The 18388-nt window shown below is 45.5% G+C and overlaps 1 long non-coding RNA gene and 1 pseudogene across 1 annotated transcript; both read right to left on the reverse strand.

The window, feature by feature from the left end:
- LOC127298928 (disease resistance protein RGA2-like) lies at positions 1 to 5435 on the reverse strand (annotated as a pseudogene).
- A 962-nt stretch (positions 5436 to 6397) lies between these two features.
- On the reverse strand, positions 6398 to 8281 carry LOC127298926 (uncharacterized). The gene is made up of 3 exons (XR_011744586.1): positions 7734 to 8281; positions 7579 to 7628; positions 6398 to 6844 (listed from the first exon to the last, which is right to left on the reverse strand). It is a non-coding gene; the product is annotated as an uncharacterized lncRNA (long non-coding RNA).
- Positions 8282 to 18388: the final 10107 nt, after the last annotated feature.

Here is an 18388-nt window from a genome sequence, read left to right on the forward strand (position 1 = left end):
TGACTGCAGAGATCACTTCCAGCGATATTCTTCACTAAACGATATTGGTGGCCACTAATGGTCTGGTAACTGTGATGCTTTTGGTCACTCTCGACTCTAATCATCAACCAAAATCCTATTGTTTTGCTAGCTCCATGCATTGTAACAGGATATGGCTACTTATATTTGTCTAGCTCATGGATGATTTACAATTTGTTTCACAGCAGTCGTTAGGCAAGCGTGCTGTTGAGGAATCATGTTGATCTAAGAAAATGGCAAGTCAGCAAATTAACAGTTGCATAGATATCAGACTGGCGTTTGTACTTCCAGGCTGATCACTAGGCACGCGTGTGTAGTTGGAAGAAAATGACACCCAGCAGGTATCGATGGTTCAGTCGTCGGCACCATCATCCGGTGCTTGATGCTCCTGAACCGCCCATTGGTCACCACCTGCATTAGCGACGAAAGCTCGATCGATTGACAGTCGACGAGGCGTCGGAGCTGGAGCCGACGCAGAGGAGGAGGTACTCCAGCCAGACAGCCGTCGTCGCTGTTGAGGCCGATGCTAGACCCTATGGTGTCGGCAAGAACCACTCAACCGCCGCCGATGCATATCTGAAAGAGATAAAAAAAAAAAGTCAGACTTAACAAAGAGGATCCAACAGTCAAACTTGCTAAAAAGAACCTTCACGTGTAATTTTTTCTGGTAAAACAGGAAATAAATATTTGTCCTCATATTTGCAGCCCTCATATTTGCAGATCACTCGTTATACTCCTAACAGTGGCATCTCCTGGGTGAGAGCCATAGCTTGATTACGCATGAAGGTTTTCTTTATCAGTAGCACACTATGTTCAACTGAATTAAACACAAATGGTAATAATACCAACTCATTAACACATATATGACACTCTGTTTTCGTTTCCAGTTCATCAAAATAACAGTATCAGTCCACTACGAAATGGACACGTGCAGAAAACTGCAAAAACGAAAGAAAAAGGCCAGTACCTAAGTGTTGCGCTGAGTTCTTTGGATGGTTTCAATTGGCAATATGGAAACTGAGACGACAGTATCGATTAATTTAGAGAATCGATTTGGTCTAAAATAACCTTGATCTTCCGAGGAGATCTTGCACGTAAATTCTGCTTCCAGAATAGCCAAACTGGAAATAAATTAATTAATCAGAATTTGTCCAGGGAAAATAAAGAAACTGAAAAAAGAAATATAGCACTCACTTTACACCAAGCAGCATGCGAGCATAAAGATATGCATACAGCATCTCAGCTGAAGCGCATTAGTGCAATTGGGACGAATTTGCATCTACTATCAAATGGTAGAAACTTGAAAAACTTGGTAAGAAATCTTCCATCAATAGAGAAATCTTTGGGAGAATTTGATTCATGTGGAATACTTCATATATGAAAGAAAAAAGTGGCCTCCAGCAAAACAGACTTGACAACATTTATACCAGCAGAGGGAGGAGAGGAGCTGAAGAGCATCCTCTTGCTCCTTACTGAAGCGCTCCACCTCATCATTTTCATCTTGATACAAGCATAATTTGGTGAGGGAGGAGGACAGGAGGCTGCAGATGTGCTTATCTCCTCAATTCTGAATGAACTGGCAAAGAAATTGGGGGCATCCCCGATGCGTAAAACTGCGAGACGGCACTGTGCAAGAGCCCACATACCCCCGCCTCTTAAATCCCCACAGTTATATATGAGCAGGATTTGTAGAGAGGCGGGGAAAGGAAAACGAGAGAACGAATAAGAGGAGAGGAACTTGGGGCAACCAATTATAAACAACTTGCGGAGGGAGCGGAGGCCTTGGAGCCCTCCTCCTCCTTGTCCGTCGTCGTTGAGCGAACTGGAGAGTAGGGTCAAGTGTGGGCATTCTTCGATACTAAAATCCTGCAGCTGGGGAGGCAAGAGCACAAGTGCTTCTCCTCCTGCTGCTACTGTTGCTATCTCCTCCTCTCCTCTTGTCTCTTGCTGCTGCAGTCTAGTTTGTCCAAAGCCCATTTTATGAGCTGTTTTCTGCTGCTCCACCACACCAACCATTTTTAGCTTCTCATATCTGTGTATTTCTAACTTGCTCAGATATGGGAGATAGGAGAGCAGCTTTGACAGTTCCTTCTCACTAGCACTACAGTCCCAAATCTCCAGGGTATCAATTCGTAAGTGGTATATGGCAAGACTCTCAACATCCGATGGTGACAAGAAATTATTGGAATCAGCTATTTCGAGACGATTCATAGGCATTAGCTTTTGGAGGTGATCCATTGGCAGAGGAGGGCAATTTCTAATTTCTAGCTCTAATAGGCCAGCTAGATTAGAGAATGCCAACATATTCCAGAACGTGCTATCATGACCACCCTCCTTCCAAAAAACTTTCAAACTCGATTCTGATCTGCAGTTCTTTGAGTAAACCAGCCTCACAAAACCTGATCCTACCCGTGCAATCTCAACAAGGCACGGAGCAGAAGTCCAAGGAACAGGAGGCAATGCCAACAGCTTTGGGCAGTCCATAATCTCGAGCTTCTGTAATCTAGGGAACCAAGTCACGCATGCCTCTTGCACTGATTCACAACCTGAAAATGGAAGCTCCACGAGTTCAAAGAAATCTTTAATAATGAGCACTTCTAGGAGAGAGACCAAACGACAAGCGCTAATTCCGACCCATTTTTTCAATCTTCATACCTTAACCAATTTTAGCTCCTTCAAATTTTGAAAGCTTTGGCTTGGGATACCACTGGGATGCTCTTCACCAAGCTCGCTAACAAACAACTCTCCTATAGGTGGAAAATTGTTCCAAGCTACATCAACCAGACAAAGAGATTCCAATACTTTAACCGAGAGGTTGGAACCTAACCATGAAGGGCAGGTAGCACCTCCATGTCCTCCAATGTGCAGCTCTAGAAGATTGCAATGTGGCTTAAGACTTTCAAGAACAAGATCTTCTTTTGCAGGATCCTTGTTAGGTCGATCAATACCCCATTCTAACATTAGCTTCTGTATGTGGGTTTTGTGTATCAGTCGCGCTTCATTCACTTTTTCCTGTCGTTCAGCATTCTCAATGCTATGAATTCTTAGTGACACTCCAAACTCCGCCAAACGACCGATCTGTCTCATTTCAAAACCTATATTTTCCTTTTTTACCATAAAGCTTCTCAGGTCCTGTAATAATTCCAGTTTTCCCACAGCAGAAGTTCTATCTTCAAAACCTCTCTCCTGAACAAGATAATGGTTCAACTTTGTAAGTTTGCTCACATCTCTTGGAAAATCAACATGGACATTGTGTTCTTGAACATCTAGGACCCTCAGGTGATAAAATCTTGATATCTTACTGGTTAGAGTTATATTTGCACGAGGTATTATCCTTAGGTACCGAAGATGAACAAGTCTTGAAAAGTTGCAAAACACATCCTCCACAATGTATCCATAAAGTGTCTCAGACAACAGAATAACACGAAGGGCTTTTGCTTCCACAAACAAATCACCAAAAGTCTTGGCAAAGCATCCATGGTGTTTTCCAAATAACATCACCGTTTGTAGGTTTTCAACTTTCAATTTCTCTTCCAATGTACTCAAATCCCTCTTAAATTCTTCAAAGGCCATTCTATCATTGACATCTCTCTCATCTATAATGATAGACAAGTGACGTACAGATGGGGAATATTGTACATATCTCACATTAGAACTGGATATGCTAAGACACTCTGACGATGAAACCTTCACTGCCAACTCATGCAGTAGGTCATGCATAACATAACGAGCACTGCCATCTAATTTTTCATTCTTCTTAAAAAATCCACGATTAACTAAGTCATTTAAATAGCACAGTCCAACATCTTCAAGTCTTTTCCTCTGATCAGAAGACTCTAAAATATCCAGCCCTGTCCATAAGTGAACCAACTCGTTGCTACCAAACTCATAGTCTTCAGGAAACAATGCACCATAGAAAAAACACAGCTGTAGATGGAAAGGAAGATAATCATAGCTAAGCTTCAGAGCTGACATAATGTCATGGTCGTTGGTTTGTAACTCCCATTCTTTGCTTTCTAGAACTCTTGTCCAATTATCCAATGTAAGCTGGCTTCTTAGTAGTCTACCTACAGTTTTTGCTGCAAGAGGGAAACCCTTCAGTTTGCCCACTATTTCTTTCCCAACATCAAGTAATTCAGCATGGTCTTTCCATGGCTCTTGGTCACCAAATATGTATGCTTCAAATAAGTGCATAAAATCTTCTGTTCCTAAGCGGTTCAGTTCTACCGAATAATCAGCTATTTTTACCGTTGTTGCTGCCTCTGGGATTCGAGTCGTGACAATAACCATATTACCTCTTGCCTCTCCTTTTCTGAAGGGAGCTAATAGTTTTTTCCACTCATCCTCCTCATATGTCCACACATCATCCAAGACCAGCAAGAATCTCTTATGTTTTAATCTTTCTTCGATAAGCTCTTCCTCAATGGCATTTTCCTTTTCACCATTTACTTTAGGGGTCTGTCTCAGAATCTCTTGTGCCAACCTGTTTGCATCGAAATTGAGAGATACACAGATCCAAATCATAACATCAAACGAGCTCTTCACTTCTTGATATATGTGTTGTGTGAAAGTTGTCTTCCCAATACCCCCTGGGCCAACAATTCGAAGCACGGTAAGTCCATCGGCACAATATTTTCCATGGGTAATGCTATCCACAATGTTCTTTTTCTCAACATTCCTCCCGAATATCTCTGGCTCTATTATTGCTGGGGTTGTTTTGGGTCTCTTGCATTGGACAGTAGGTTTGCGGAGCTCTAGATCAAGGATTTCCTTCACCTTAATACATATGGGATCCAGTTGCTGTACAATGTCTGCCATCCGTTTAGACATCTCCACACGGTCGAACTTCAGTTTTGGTGTGTGCAAGATGCCAGCTGAGGAGAACTTGAGTTTATTGGCAACGGCTCGGGCAGTGTGCTGCGCATTGAGAGCGAGGCCACACATGCAGCCCTGGCATGCTTATCGGCTGCATGGTAAGTGCTGTCGAGCTCATCCTGGATGCGGAAGTAGTCCAGTTCATCAAGCACATCTTCTTCCTTGTCCGCCAGCTGCCGCAGCATGTGCAGCAGCTCCTTGAGCGCAGGGTTGGCGATGACCCTGTCATGTGCGGTGTATAGTATCGCCTGCGCGCGCAGCAGCTCCGTCTTGAGGGCGCTGATGTTGGGGCCAAGACTCTCACTGGCTGCCCAATTCTTGAGAAGGTCATCGGTAACGGGAGCCAGCGCCTTGCCCAATGCCCACACTGCCGCGCTGATAGCCGTGGCCATCCTCGCCCTGCTGATGAATGTGTTGAGAAGCTGCACGCATTAATAGGAATTCATTTGCAGTTAGTTGAGGTACAAAATAGCTATACTAGTTCTTGCAAAGGAAAAAATAAATAGTAGCTAGTAGCTAGACTATATTGTGGTTGCAGAAGAATGCTGGAGACCAAAGACGTTCACGTACACAGGTGGTGTTCATACTTGGATCTTCAAGAGGTGGGATTTCGCAGGTTCAGAGAGCGTGTAGTCTAGCGGGTGCCTGGATGAACAGACCAACCTTCAGCCCCCGCTTCTACAAATTGCAAAACCCGTTGGCATTTGGAGGATTCTAGAGGCAGACCAACCAATGAAGCAAGACCAGTACACTTTATACTTGTAGAAGGGAAAGACATCTAGTCGATTTGTACGTACAGGTTGGCCAATGGAGAGAAGCCGGCTGTGTGTGAAACTGAAGAATGGAGTGACCGTAAAACGAGGGTGAATTATTGCTCTCCCTGCAACAGCAAAAGGAGTTACTGCTCGTACCCACCACCTTTATTTCTGTGTGCAGGTCGACTGCCCTGCTTGACCCTTGCAACTTTGCAAGTCTTCCCAGCTCCATTCCAGACTCCAGACATTACCATGTGGAAAAACAGTGCCTCTATCTGCTAACGTTCAGAAACATCACGCCTGTGCAAGTGTGAACGTTGGAGACGCTTTGAATAATGGAGGACGCCAGCGGCATTACAAGTCCATGACCATGTCACAAATTAACCAAAGAAAATTGCACAAACCATCAACTCTCTGGGAGAATGTTGCACAAACCAGTGACTTGAACTTTATTTTGCACAGACTAGTCACTCTAGGGGTAATTTGTTGCAAGGAGCTCTAATGACTTCATTTTGTTGTGGCAGCCACGGTGGCACCTCTGCAACATGCTAAGCCACTCTTTTCCATCCAAAGTTGCCACATCTAGATGTAACAATGATCGACATCATGCATCAGTTTTGATGATAAAAATAGATGCATTCTAGCACAAATAATGACAGCAACAGTAGGAGCATTATAGAATCAACCATCGATGATGACAGGAACAATAAAAGCATTATAACACACCTTTGTTGTGAATAACATGAGCATTTGTAGCATCAAAGGTGACAGCATAATATGATCATCATTCGGGTCACCATCATGGCTCATAGAAATATTTGCAAAATTTGCGTCTCTTCGCACATGCATCCAAAAAAGGAATATGCTTGGTCACTAAGCCTAGCATTACACATCATTCTTCTTCTTGCCGATTCTCGGCATCAAGACCTGCAGTGAAGTAGCTATACAATCTGGAGTTTAGATACCCCCCCTCCCATTTGTTGTCCCTGTGGAGGTGCATATGTTGGAGCAGCTTGTCTTGGTGGAATCCATGGTGCGTGTCCTGCTGGAGCATGGGGCATTGCATCAGAGGTTCTTGTAGCTTCTGGTGTAGTAGATGAAGTTGGGCATGCACTTGATGCTTGAGACGTAGTAGATGAAGTTGAGTGTGCACTTGCAGCCGGGGGCACAAACGGATTAGGAAACTTTCGGTTGCTCTACACAAAGAAAAAGACAAGTAAGTTAGGCAAGCTTTTGTGGTCTTAAGTTAGCATATACAAAGAGTAGCACTTGACAGTAATTTACCTTGTGCCCTTGTTTTCGGACAACAAGATGGGATTTCAATACCACACTTGAATACCTACATCTAAACAAAGCCCTAGAGGTTCTATTCGCATGAGAGAAACCAAGTTCTCAATGTAAAGGCGGATCATATGGTAAAAAGTAGTATTACTCTGTTCCGAAATATAAGCCTTATTCAGCAAGCTAAATTAGCTTTCTAAAAATGCTTATATTTTGGAAAAGACATAGTATTATCTAGGGTATAAGAGAACAAATTGCATTGTCAGCTGAAGTCGCGAGAGATTAACTCACCAAAATCCTTTAAATCAGGTTCATATTTTTGCCAAATTTTGCCCATTTGGGGATACTGGACATGCGTTCGCGGATACTCTGTCCGGTGCATCCAACGAACGCCCCACAAACAGACACGGGCATGTCTATTTTGTCTTATTTTTTGATTATTTTTATTCTACTAGTAAACATATTTGGTGCCATAATCGGAGTCAAATATTAGATCAAACACAAATTCAACAGCAATCTAATTAACATACACATACAAGCCAACGAAAAATGAACAAGTGCCTTAGTTTTGCAAAATTAAACAATGCACAGTATTCAAATAGCATGTTGAACTTGACAAAACATATGTAATATTCGTATTGATGTATACATATGCTTGACAAACAAGCAGCAACGAGTGCCTTGCGCAGTACTCCAAACCTGGCATAGAGAACCGAGAGGATTTGGTTAACAGAAGAGAAAATAAAGCACAGGGAGAAGAAGAACATCAAAAAAGTTCAGGTAACTGGCCGCGGCTCGAACTACCTTCTAAGACGTAAGCGGATGGCGGCATGGCGCGGCGGAGCCCCCAGCTCCGACTGCGGTTGCGGAGGACCCAGCGCGGCTCCAAGATTCGGCAGCGAGCAGCCGACGACCAACCTCCCGGCCACGCGCGGTCACCGACGGCGGCACCCGGAACTGCGACCTCCCGCGCGGCTCCAAGCAGCGAGCTCATAAGGGCGGCGCCGGCCAGCCAGTAGAGCTGGGAGGGCGTCCGCGGTTGGTGGTATCGGCTGTCTGGGATTCGCCGCGGCGCCGGCCAGCCGGAGGCGGCGGGAATCGAGAGGCACACGAGTCGGGGAGAGAGAGGAAGGGGAACAGAGAATTTGGGATAGTCGCTGGCAAGTGGGCCAGGCCAGACATTTTGATGCTAGTAGTAACTTTTTTCTTCATACATGATCAAATTTAGAAATGAATGACCGGTACAAATTCTGAAATTACATATATTTTGTAGCTAGTACTCCAGTTCATTAGAAGCTAGTCACAATCCTTTCTACAATCCATGGCCAACCACGACCGCACATGTTTCCGCCATGGCTCGCGCCGGCTATCCGGATGATCCGAACAGAGTAGAGCACGAGGTGCGGGGAGGCGGTGGCGCGCGTGGCCGTCGCCTTGGAGGACGAGCGGGTGTTCCTCGAGTCACCAGTGCCAGCCTCCGTTGGCAACCCACGCCGACATCCAGGCGGCCAATGTCAGGCTCGCCGAGGCTAGGGCGTAGCTCCGGGACTCGAAGGAAGCCATGCGCATCCTGGGGGGCCAGACCGCGGACAATGTCTACCTCGACGACTACAACGCCGACCTCGCCGGCGACGAGGGCATGGGAGATCGTCGTCAGGCCCTAGCGGTGGTGGAGCAAGGACGCTTTGAAGTGCTCGCCATGAGGCGTGCGTACGAGTTGTCGACCCCGATGGAGGTGACGCAGCGGGAGCAGTCGCAGGTGGACCGAGAGAACGAACGTCATCGTGGCAAGGGACATAGCCTACTACAAGGCTGACAGGGACACGACCACAAAGGAAGCGGCGGCCAGAGCCCATTGGGACGATGCTCTGGCCGAGTGCAGGCAGCAAGAGGACACATCCTCTACCATTCATCGTTGGGAGACCTGCGTCGCTCGAGTAGCTAGTCGTCGTGTGTGGATGAGCTCCGACGGCATCGGCCCGTCGGGGCACGCTGGCGGCCAGCAAGCCATGCGACTGCGAGTAACCCTGACCATAGTAGGCCGTGCGATGACGAAAAGATATTGTTGTCGTAGTTAGGTTAACACTTCTCTAACCATCTCTTTAAAGATGATATTTTTGACCAACCAATATTAATGAAATACTTTTTGCTTAACACCTGATAAATTTTTTTTATCTATTCTGTCTGATCCCAGAAACTACTTTCGTTTGCAATAGCATATGCCAGGAGCAGAACAAAATGGAGTTGAAGTCACACAATAATATGGCTCACTAAAGTGTGGATGAGGATAGGTGCAGCTTGAGTGCCGTCCAACGGAGTGATTGAGATCTCACTGGCAGATCTGATCATGACCAAAACACCCTTATTTCTCCACGAATATTTCAGTTGTTTTCCACCAAAAGGCAAAGCGAAATAGAAGCTCAAAAGATTCAAGAAAATGCAGCATCAACAATGAGAGTTCCAGGCGAGTGATTGTAGAGCCGACTAGTTTGGCAACGGAGTGTAAGGGATTCTTCTCTAGAATTGCACTGCACCAGAATCAGAAATTACAAACAAATCAAACTCAACAATGCCCTTAAAGTAGCAAATCTGATTTCTGATTTGTGTTTCTTCCATCTCTGCATAAATTAAGCAAACAGCGACAGTGCCCCTAAAGTCAAGATCGGCGAAAAGAAAATGAGAAATGGAAGATAAAATGGTCCATATGCATGCGTGACCATCACCCAAATATTCTCCGCAACTTACACATACGATTCGCACAGAAAGCAGCCGCATCGAAAGGAATTTCTCCCTTCTTTTCTGATTCTCAAAGCTGAGCTTGATGTGCCTATCTCTAGTGCCGCATACGTACAGTATCTTTTTTCCTTGCGGGTGCTTGTACCAACCATGTTACATCAATCTCCAACAGTTACCGAGAAAAGCTTATGGATTGAAAATGAGTTAGCTTTTTTTTTGAGGGAACACAGCTCTTTATTGATCACGAAAAACCATTACAGATTGTCTGCCGGATACATTCCGGGGTGCAATTACGAAAAATAATAGAAACAAAGCGCTCCGCAGAGCGAGCTAAAGTATGAGCTGCCTCATTACAATTACGATACACATGAATAAAGGAAACCGCCGCGAAGGAAGAGCTCCTTGCCTTGATATCCTGCACCAGTACGCCAACCTGACTGCGATCAACAATAGAGGAGTTGATACGCTGCACCAAAGACAGGCAATCAGAAGCGATTACCACATTATCGAAACCTTCATCTCCGGCTAGGGAAACTGCGTGGCGGAGAGCCAACGCTTCAGCAACCTCCGGCGTCATGACCTCCTGGACTAGTTCACTGCAAGACAGCAAACAATCTCCTCTGTGGCTTCGGATCACGACGCCAATTCCCATCCGGCGAGAAGAAGGGAACAGAGCTGCATCAACATGAATTTTAACCATACCTTCAGGCGGCGGAGACCAACGTGGCATAGAGATGGTCTCACGACTAGTAGAAGGGTCCGGTTTGTATAAATGCAGCTCTATCATTTCGATATAAGCTTTGCACTGTTCGGCAACACTATGTGGATGTCTCATTGGTTCACCATTTTTTACCCCGTTCCGAGTAATCCACAAATGCCAAGTAACCACGGCGAGGGCCGTGTTCTGTCTATCAGATGATCTGCTCAAGAAGTCAAAAACCCAGTATTTTGGTTCCGTGAAAGAAGCTCTCTGAAGCTGAATTCCTGAAGTGATTTTAACCTCTTCCCAGACTTCTTTTGCATACTGACAGAACAATAGTGTGTGCGCTGCGGTCTCCTCCCTACTACAGTACACACAAAGCGGCGAAGCAGGAATATGTCGCCGATTCAGCTGTACACCAGAGGGCAGACAATCATGGGCAAACCTCCACAGATTAATCTTCATTTTTCCAGGAGCTTTAATCGCCCAAAGTCTCTTCCAAGCCAGGTGTTCCTCCTGGTGGATAGAGTGAACACCACCGCCTCTCTTGCTTCTCTCCACATAGAACTTGTCATGACGGGCAAGATGGTAGGCAGAACGTACAGTGTAATCTCCAAACTTTGTAAAGGGCCACGAAACAAAATCTTCGCCAACCCGCTTACTGACAGGTAGCTGTAGAATCTTTTGAGCCACTTCCTCTTCAAAAATGGTGCGAACTACGTCCACATCCCATGCACTGCAGTCTTCGTTGAGCAGAATATCCATAGTAGCGCCGATAGGAATCAGCGTCAGAGGTCGTAACGTCTCCGGACTCACTCCAGGAATCCATCTATCCGTAAGCACATGAATTTTCTCACCGTTGCCCACATTCCAACGGACTCCTAACTTAACCAATTGCATGCCATGACAAATACTTCTCCAGGTGTAAGATGCGGACCTTGATTGTGGAGCGTCCCAAAGTTCACATTCTGGAAAGTATCTCCCCTTTAGAACTCTTGCACACAAAGAATTAGGTTCAGTGAGTAATCTCCAGCACTGTCGCCCAAGCATGGCCTGGTTAAATAACATAAAATCTCTGAAACCCATCCCCCCTAAAGATTTGGGGGTCGATAACCACTCCCAGTTGCGCCAGTGCATCTTTTTCTTCCCATCCTCAATACCCCACCAATGATCAGCGATCGCCTTCCGAAACGCATCACAAGTAGAGATAGGAAACATGAAACAACTCATAATAAAGGTAGGAATTGCTTGGATAACCGATTTAAGCAAAGTTTCCTTCCCAGACCGAGACATCGGCCAATCGGACCACCCATTCATGTGCTTCCAGGCTTTGTCCAAAACCGGCTTAAACGCCGCAACAGGAGAGCGACCAATATTAGTGGGCATACCCAAATAGCTTTCCTGAAGGGCTTCATTGGCAACTCCTAGCCGAGCCATGACATCCATTTTAACACTGTCAGTACAGTGCAGACCAAAGAAGACAGAAGACTTATCCATGTTTATCTTCTGGCCAGAACCTTGGCAATATCGGTTAAGGGTCTCCTTCAGTGCATCCACACTCTTCGAGTCACTCCGAGAGAAGAATATGCTATCATCTGCGAATAGGAGGTGGGAAATAGGTGGGCCAGAACGACCATTACGGACTCCTTGTAGAACCCCCACATTCTCCTTTTGTAAAAGCAGACTAGACAACCCTAATAAATATGGACTTATAGGATCTCCTTGACGGATTCCACGAGAGGGAACAACAGGCGAGGTGAGCTCTCCATTCACCCGAACTGCATAACGAACATGGGTAACACATCTCATAACTACAGAAATCCATGCTGGTGCAAAACCCAACTTGCAAAGGACGTCGTGAAAATATCCCCATTCAACACGGTCGTAGGCCTTCATCATATCAATCTTGAGCGCAAAGAAAGGTCGTTTAGCTTTCTGCTTCCTGATCGTATGAAGACACTCATAAGCAATCAAGGCGTTATCAGTGATTAACCTGCCCGGCACAAAGGCACTTTGGTGTTCAGAGATCACCAAAGGAAGGATAACTTTCAAGCGGTTGGCTAACACCTTCGATGCAAGCTTGTACAAAACATTACACAAACTGATGGGTCTGAAATTTTTTAAATGAACCGGGTTTGTTACCTTTGGAATGAGCACAATGATAGAATCACAAAAACCCTCTGGAATTTCTTCACCCATCAAAAAACCCCGGACGGCAGCACATATGTCATCTTTCAAAAATTCCCAATGAGTCTGATAAAATAGAGCGGGAAAACCGTCGGGTCCTGGAGCCTTAGTTGGCCCCATTTGGAACAGTGCATTCTTGATTTCAGAGTCCGTGTACGGTTTCACAAGATCTTCATTCATTCCATCCGTGACTTTGGATTCAATAGCATCAAGAACCATATCTGACTCACAAGGTTCAGAAGTAAATAAGTTGCCCATAAAATTCTCGGTCATTACCTTTATCTCATCAATGTCCTCACACCTTGATCCATCCTCCCGGATCAGTGCTCGGACTTTATTAGTGCGTCGGCGAGCAGAAGCGCGAGCATGGAAAAATGCGGAGTTCCGATCACCCGCCTTCAACCATTCCACGCGGGACCTCTGTCGTGACATCACTTCTTCCCGCTCAAAGAGCTCACACAACTCTCGTTCCACATCCCTTGACTTGGCGAGCACAGAAGGGCTCCAAGGCGCCAAACGAATAATTTTCAATTTATGCTCTAGCTGGCGAATCTTTTTCTTCACCACACCAAAGGAGGCCCGGCTCCAATGTTGTAGCGAGGCGGTCACCGAATGAAGATTAGCCCAAGTCGCCTGCAAGGATTTCGGCCCAACATCGGCCTCGGCCCAGGCCCGCTCCAAAGTGTCCCGGTAATCTGGCGCACGCAGTCATGCAGCCTCAAATCTGAAACCTGACTGACTGGCTTCTTTTCTTTAATTTCTACCGAATTTTGGAGGCGGACGAGCAAAGCAAAATGATCTGAAGTAGTTGTGATAATATTCTCCACTACGTGATCATCAAAAGCTGCAGTAAAAGCACCATTAGCTACAGCTCTATCAAGCCGCACACGGACTAGATCATCTCCATCTTGCTTGTTTGACCACGTAAACATAGGGCCAGAGTAGCCCATGTCCACCATGCCACAATCATTCAAGCAATCCTTAAATAACGCCATCTGTGCATCCGATCTTTTCCGTGGCCTATGTTCGTACCGAAACAAAACCTCGTTAAAATCTCCACAAGCTATCCAAGGACCCTCCCATTGAGTTCTCAATCTTCTCATCGACTCGAACTCATGTCGCTTATCTCTACAAGGTTCCCCATAGACGAAAGAGGCCCGCCATGGAACACAAGTATCCGACGAAATCACTACATCAATGCAGTGAGCATTTTGTCCCTTGAGAGTCACTTGGTACTGCTGCGTCCAAAAAAGTGCAAGGCCCCCACTGAGGCCCTCACAACTAACAGCGAGACTGCCCGTATATCCAAGACTCCACATAAAATTACGGACACGCTTATCCTTCATCTTTGTCTCCGACAGGAAGAGGAAGGAGGGTCGATACGTTGAAACAAGCCAACGCAATTCTCCTACTGTCGAGTCTGACCCAAGGCCTCGACAATTCCAACATAAAAGTATCATTGCGTGCGGTGGGGCTGCTCAACAGCCTCCACCAAATCCGCCGATCCTGAATTTGTAATTCGCTGCTTCTTATTTGAATTATTTGAAGCATCTTCCCCATGAATAGCAGCTCCATCAGTAGGAGCAGAAATGACAGACCCCTTTGATAGAGCCAACACACCATTAGCCGTTGCAGCAACCATCTCAACCTGAGGGGTTTTTGGCACATATACCTGCTTGACTTGCTTCCGTTTCTGTCCAGCCAGACGATCCCCCGATTGTACAGCATTCCCGCCCGCAGATGCAACTTTCTTTGCAGTACCAGAAGCTTTACGAGTCCTGGTGGTTTTCTTGACCGATGACACGACCCCTCCTGTCACATCTTGCTTCTTCTTGCTGTTTGGTATTGGAGCCAAGGCATGAGTGCCCGACCCACCCTCAGTGCCCTGCCTAGATGTCCTCCCATTCTGGGACTGCTCAGATGATGCCGAAGCATCCCTCTTTCTCCAATCTGGCACACACAATTTATCGCCACTATATGGCAACTTCCCTTCCTCATCTCTCTCACCAGGGGTAGGACAGAGAATGGAGGAGTGGCCCAACATACCACAAGAAAAGCAGTATAGGGGCAACTTCTCATACATCACCTCATACTGCACAGTCTCATCCTTCTTCTTCGAGAAAACCGAAACAAATCTCATAATTGGTTCAGTAGCATCTATGGTAACCCGAGCACGGAGAAAAGATCCCCACGCTCTACCATTCTCATCTACATCCAGACGATCCACTGTACCCAACAACGAAGCCAACTGCGTACCACGGTCAGTGTTCATCAGTTCATATCCTAACTTCATGATTCTTGCCCAGACCATCAACTCATTGAAAACCACCTCTTCAGGCCTGACACGGACATCAAACTCCTTAAGAAGAATAGCATGCTTATTACCTAAAGTCCATGGCCCTCCTTTTGCCACTCTAGAGCGGTCTGCTTCAGAACCGAATTCAGCTAGGAATAAATTAGGGCCCATGTGCCTAACAATCAAACCCTTAGGGTTACCCCAGGCAGGACGGATCACCGAAGTGATCGTGTTGATATGCAGATTATTCGGCGCAAGTACCTTGCCCATCAGAGCCCATTGTGGGCATGGAGGCTCCTTGTCCCCCTCATCATCCAGGATCAATGGAGCAGCTTCCCTGGACGTAAGATTCAACTTCCGCATCAAATTAGTAACTGCCTCCCCGCCATCAGCAGCGGTGCCCGAAGAACTCGCACAAGTAAAACTCTCCTTCTCCTGATCTCCCACTACCGCCGCCGGAACCGCCAGATCGGCCCTCTTCCCAGCTGCAGCGTCCAACGCCACCACAGATCCCTTATTCGCCATCTGCCGTCCCCGATCGATCACCAGCACGAGCCAAGGGTGGGCGGCAAACCAGGTTTGCCCCTTAGTCACCCCGAGATCGTGGAGAGATCCGAGAGAGGAGCGACAGCACCTGCACGAGAGCACAGATACGGCTTGGAGAGACTTGGTAGATGAGGATGATCACGATCACTGGATCGAGATCACCAGATGTGTTCGCGAGAATTAAGATCGGGGAATCGCCTTGGCGTCGCCAATCCTAACCGCTCCGAAAAAACCAAATGAGTTAGCTTTGGTAGAAATACGAGATGGCATATTTTTAGCTAGTGGTAAACCACAATTACAAATGCCAAAAGGACTTCATAGAATTCATTTAGTAGCACAGGATTTCGATCGCATGAAATTCCTTGCTTTCTCGGCGGGGAATTTCGGTGCGCATGCGGACGGTCACAAACTGCCTCATATACGGTATTTTCTTTGCTTTTTTTTTCCTTGCATGTAGATATACAAGTATTCCTCTTTCACGAAGTGGTGGGCCTACCTATGCGGCGATTCGATGCGCCTGTCTTTCCAGCTTGAGAGAGAGAGAAGCCGACACAAGCGACAGGCATGCGATGTGAGTCCACCTCGTTGATTCCCTCTCCCTGCAGAAAGAATCTCCTTCATTTGACCTCTTTTTCAGCATTCACACTCGCGCCTTACTAATTTTCATGATAATTTCAGTTCAAAAAACCATAATTATTGTCCTACAGCATAACTGTCAGATAAAAATATAGCATACAATTATTCTTGAAAAAAAATGTACATAAGATTTCATCCGACTGAATTTTATTTACAAATACTCGCAGTGAAATTTTTAAATATTTGACCTAAACAATTTACAAAATGGCAAAAAAAGCCCAAAGGTACGAGCTTCCTAGAATCTTCTTGTCAAATAAATATTAGACCCATATAACACAAACCATATTTTATAAATGATTTGTTAGGGCAGCCTGATACGTCTCCGACGTATCGATAATTTCTTATGTTCCATGCCACATTATTGATGTTATCTACATGTTTTATGCACACTTTATGTCATATTCGTGCATTTTCTGGAACTAACCTATTAACAAGATGCCGAAGTGCCGCTTCTGTTTCATTGCTTTTGGTTTCAGAAATCCTAGTAACGAAATATTCTCGGAATTGGACGAAATCAACGCCCAGGTTCCTATTTTTCCCGGAACCATCCGTAACACCCGAGAGCCGCTGTAGGAGCCACCGGGGGCCCCACACCACACCCTGGCGCGGCCAGAGGGGGGGCCGCGCCGCCCTATGGTGTGGGCCCCCCAGAAGCCCTCCTGCGCCGCCTCTTCGCCTATATAAAGCTTCCGTCGTGAAAACCCTGATACGATTGACGAAACCCACAGAAACCTTCCAGAGCCGCCGCCATCGCGAGGCCAAGATCTGGGGGACAGGAGTCTCTGTTCCGGCACGCTGCCGGAACGGGGAAGTGCCCCCGGAAGGCTTCTCCATCGACACCGCTGCAATACTACCACCATCAACTACACGCCAGCAAGCTATTTTCTGGCACCGTTGCTACTGCTCATATATATTCATACCACCTGTATTTCACTATCTCTTCGCCGAACTAGTGCACCTATTAGGTGTGTTGGGGACACAAGAGACTTCTTGCTTTGTGGTTGCAGGGTTGCATGAGAGGGATATCTTTGACCTCTTCCTCCCTGAGTTCGATAAACCTTGGGTGATCCACTTAAGGGAAAACTTGCTGCTGTTCTACAAACCTCTGCTCTTGGAGGCCCAACACTGTCTACAGGAAAAGGAGGGGGCGTAGACATCAAGCTATTTTCTGGCGCCGTTGCCGGGGAGGAAAGGTAAAAGGTACTCACACTCCGGACCTCGGCTACTAAGCTATTTCCCGGCGCTGTAAGTACTCGAAGCTATTTCCTTTAGATCCTGCAATTGCATCTTTTTGTTTCTTGTTTTACACTAGTAAGGCATAATGGAAAACATCTGTGAGCTCTTTGTACTATTTCCTGAGTCAAGACATGAATGGTTTAATGCGAAAATTAAAAGACCCATGGAACATGTTAGTATGAACACTTTGAATACCATTGTTGCTAATGATATGGAAAATTCTAAGCTTGGGGAAGCTGGTTTTGATGAGCATGATCTTTTTAGTCCACCAATAATTGAGGAGAAAATTTTCTTTGATGATACTTTGCCTCCTATTTATGATGATTATAATGATAGAAGTCTTTTGGTACCACCTGTTATGGAGGATGAATTTGATTATGATTACAATATGCCTCCTATATTTGATAGCTACTTTGTTGAATTTGCTCCCGCTATTACTAATAAAATTGATTATGCTTATGTGGAGAGTAATAATTTTATGCATGAGACTCATGATAAGAATGCTTTATGTGATAGTTATATTGTTGAGTTTGCTCATGTTGCTACTGAAAGTTATTATGAGAGAGGAAAATATGGTTGTAGAAATTTTCATGTTACTAAAACACCTCTCTATGTGCTGAAATTTTTCAAGCTACACTTGTTTTATGTTCCTATGCTTGCTACTTTGCTCTTCATGAACTTGTTTCTTTACAAGATTCCCTTTCATAGGAAGCATGTTAGGCTTAAATATGTTTTCAATTTGCCTCTTGATGCTCTCTTTTGCTTCCAATACTATTTCTTGCGAGTGCATCATTAAAACTGCTGAGCCCATCTTAATGGCTATAAAGAAAAGAACTTCTTGGGAGATAACCCATGTGTTATTTTGCTACAGTACTTTGTTTAATATTTGTGTCTTGGAAGTTGTTTACTACTGTAGCAACCTCTCCTTATCTTAGTTTTGTGTTTTGTTGTGCCAAGTAAAGCCGTTGATAGAAAAGTAAGTACTAGATTTGGATTACTGCGCAGTTCCAGATTTCTTTGCTGTCACGAATCTGGGTCCACCTCCCTGTAGGTAACTCAGAAAATTAAGCCAATTTACGTGCATGATCCTCAGATATGTACGCAACTTTCATTCAATTTGAG

The sequence above is a fragment of the Lolium perenne genome, chromosome 5 (assembly GCF_019359855.2).
Source record: "Lolium perenne isolate Kyuss_39 chromosome 5, Kyuss_2.0, whole genome shotgun sequence".
NCBI classification, from domain to species: domain Eukaryota; kingdom Viridiplantae; phylum Streptophyta; class Magnoliopsida; order Poales; family Poaceae; genus Lolium; species Lolium perenne.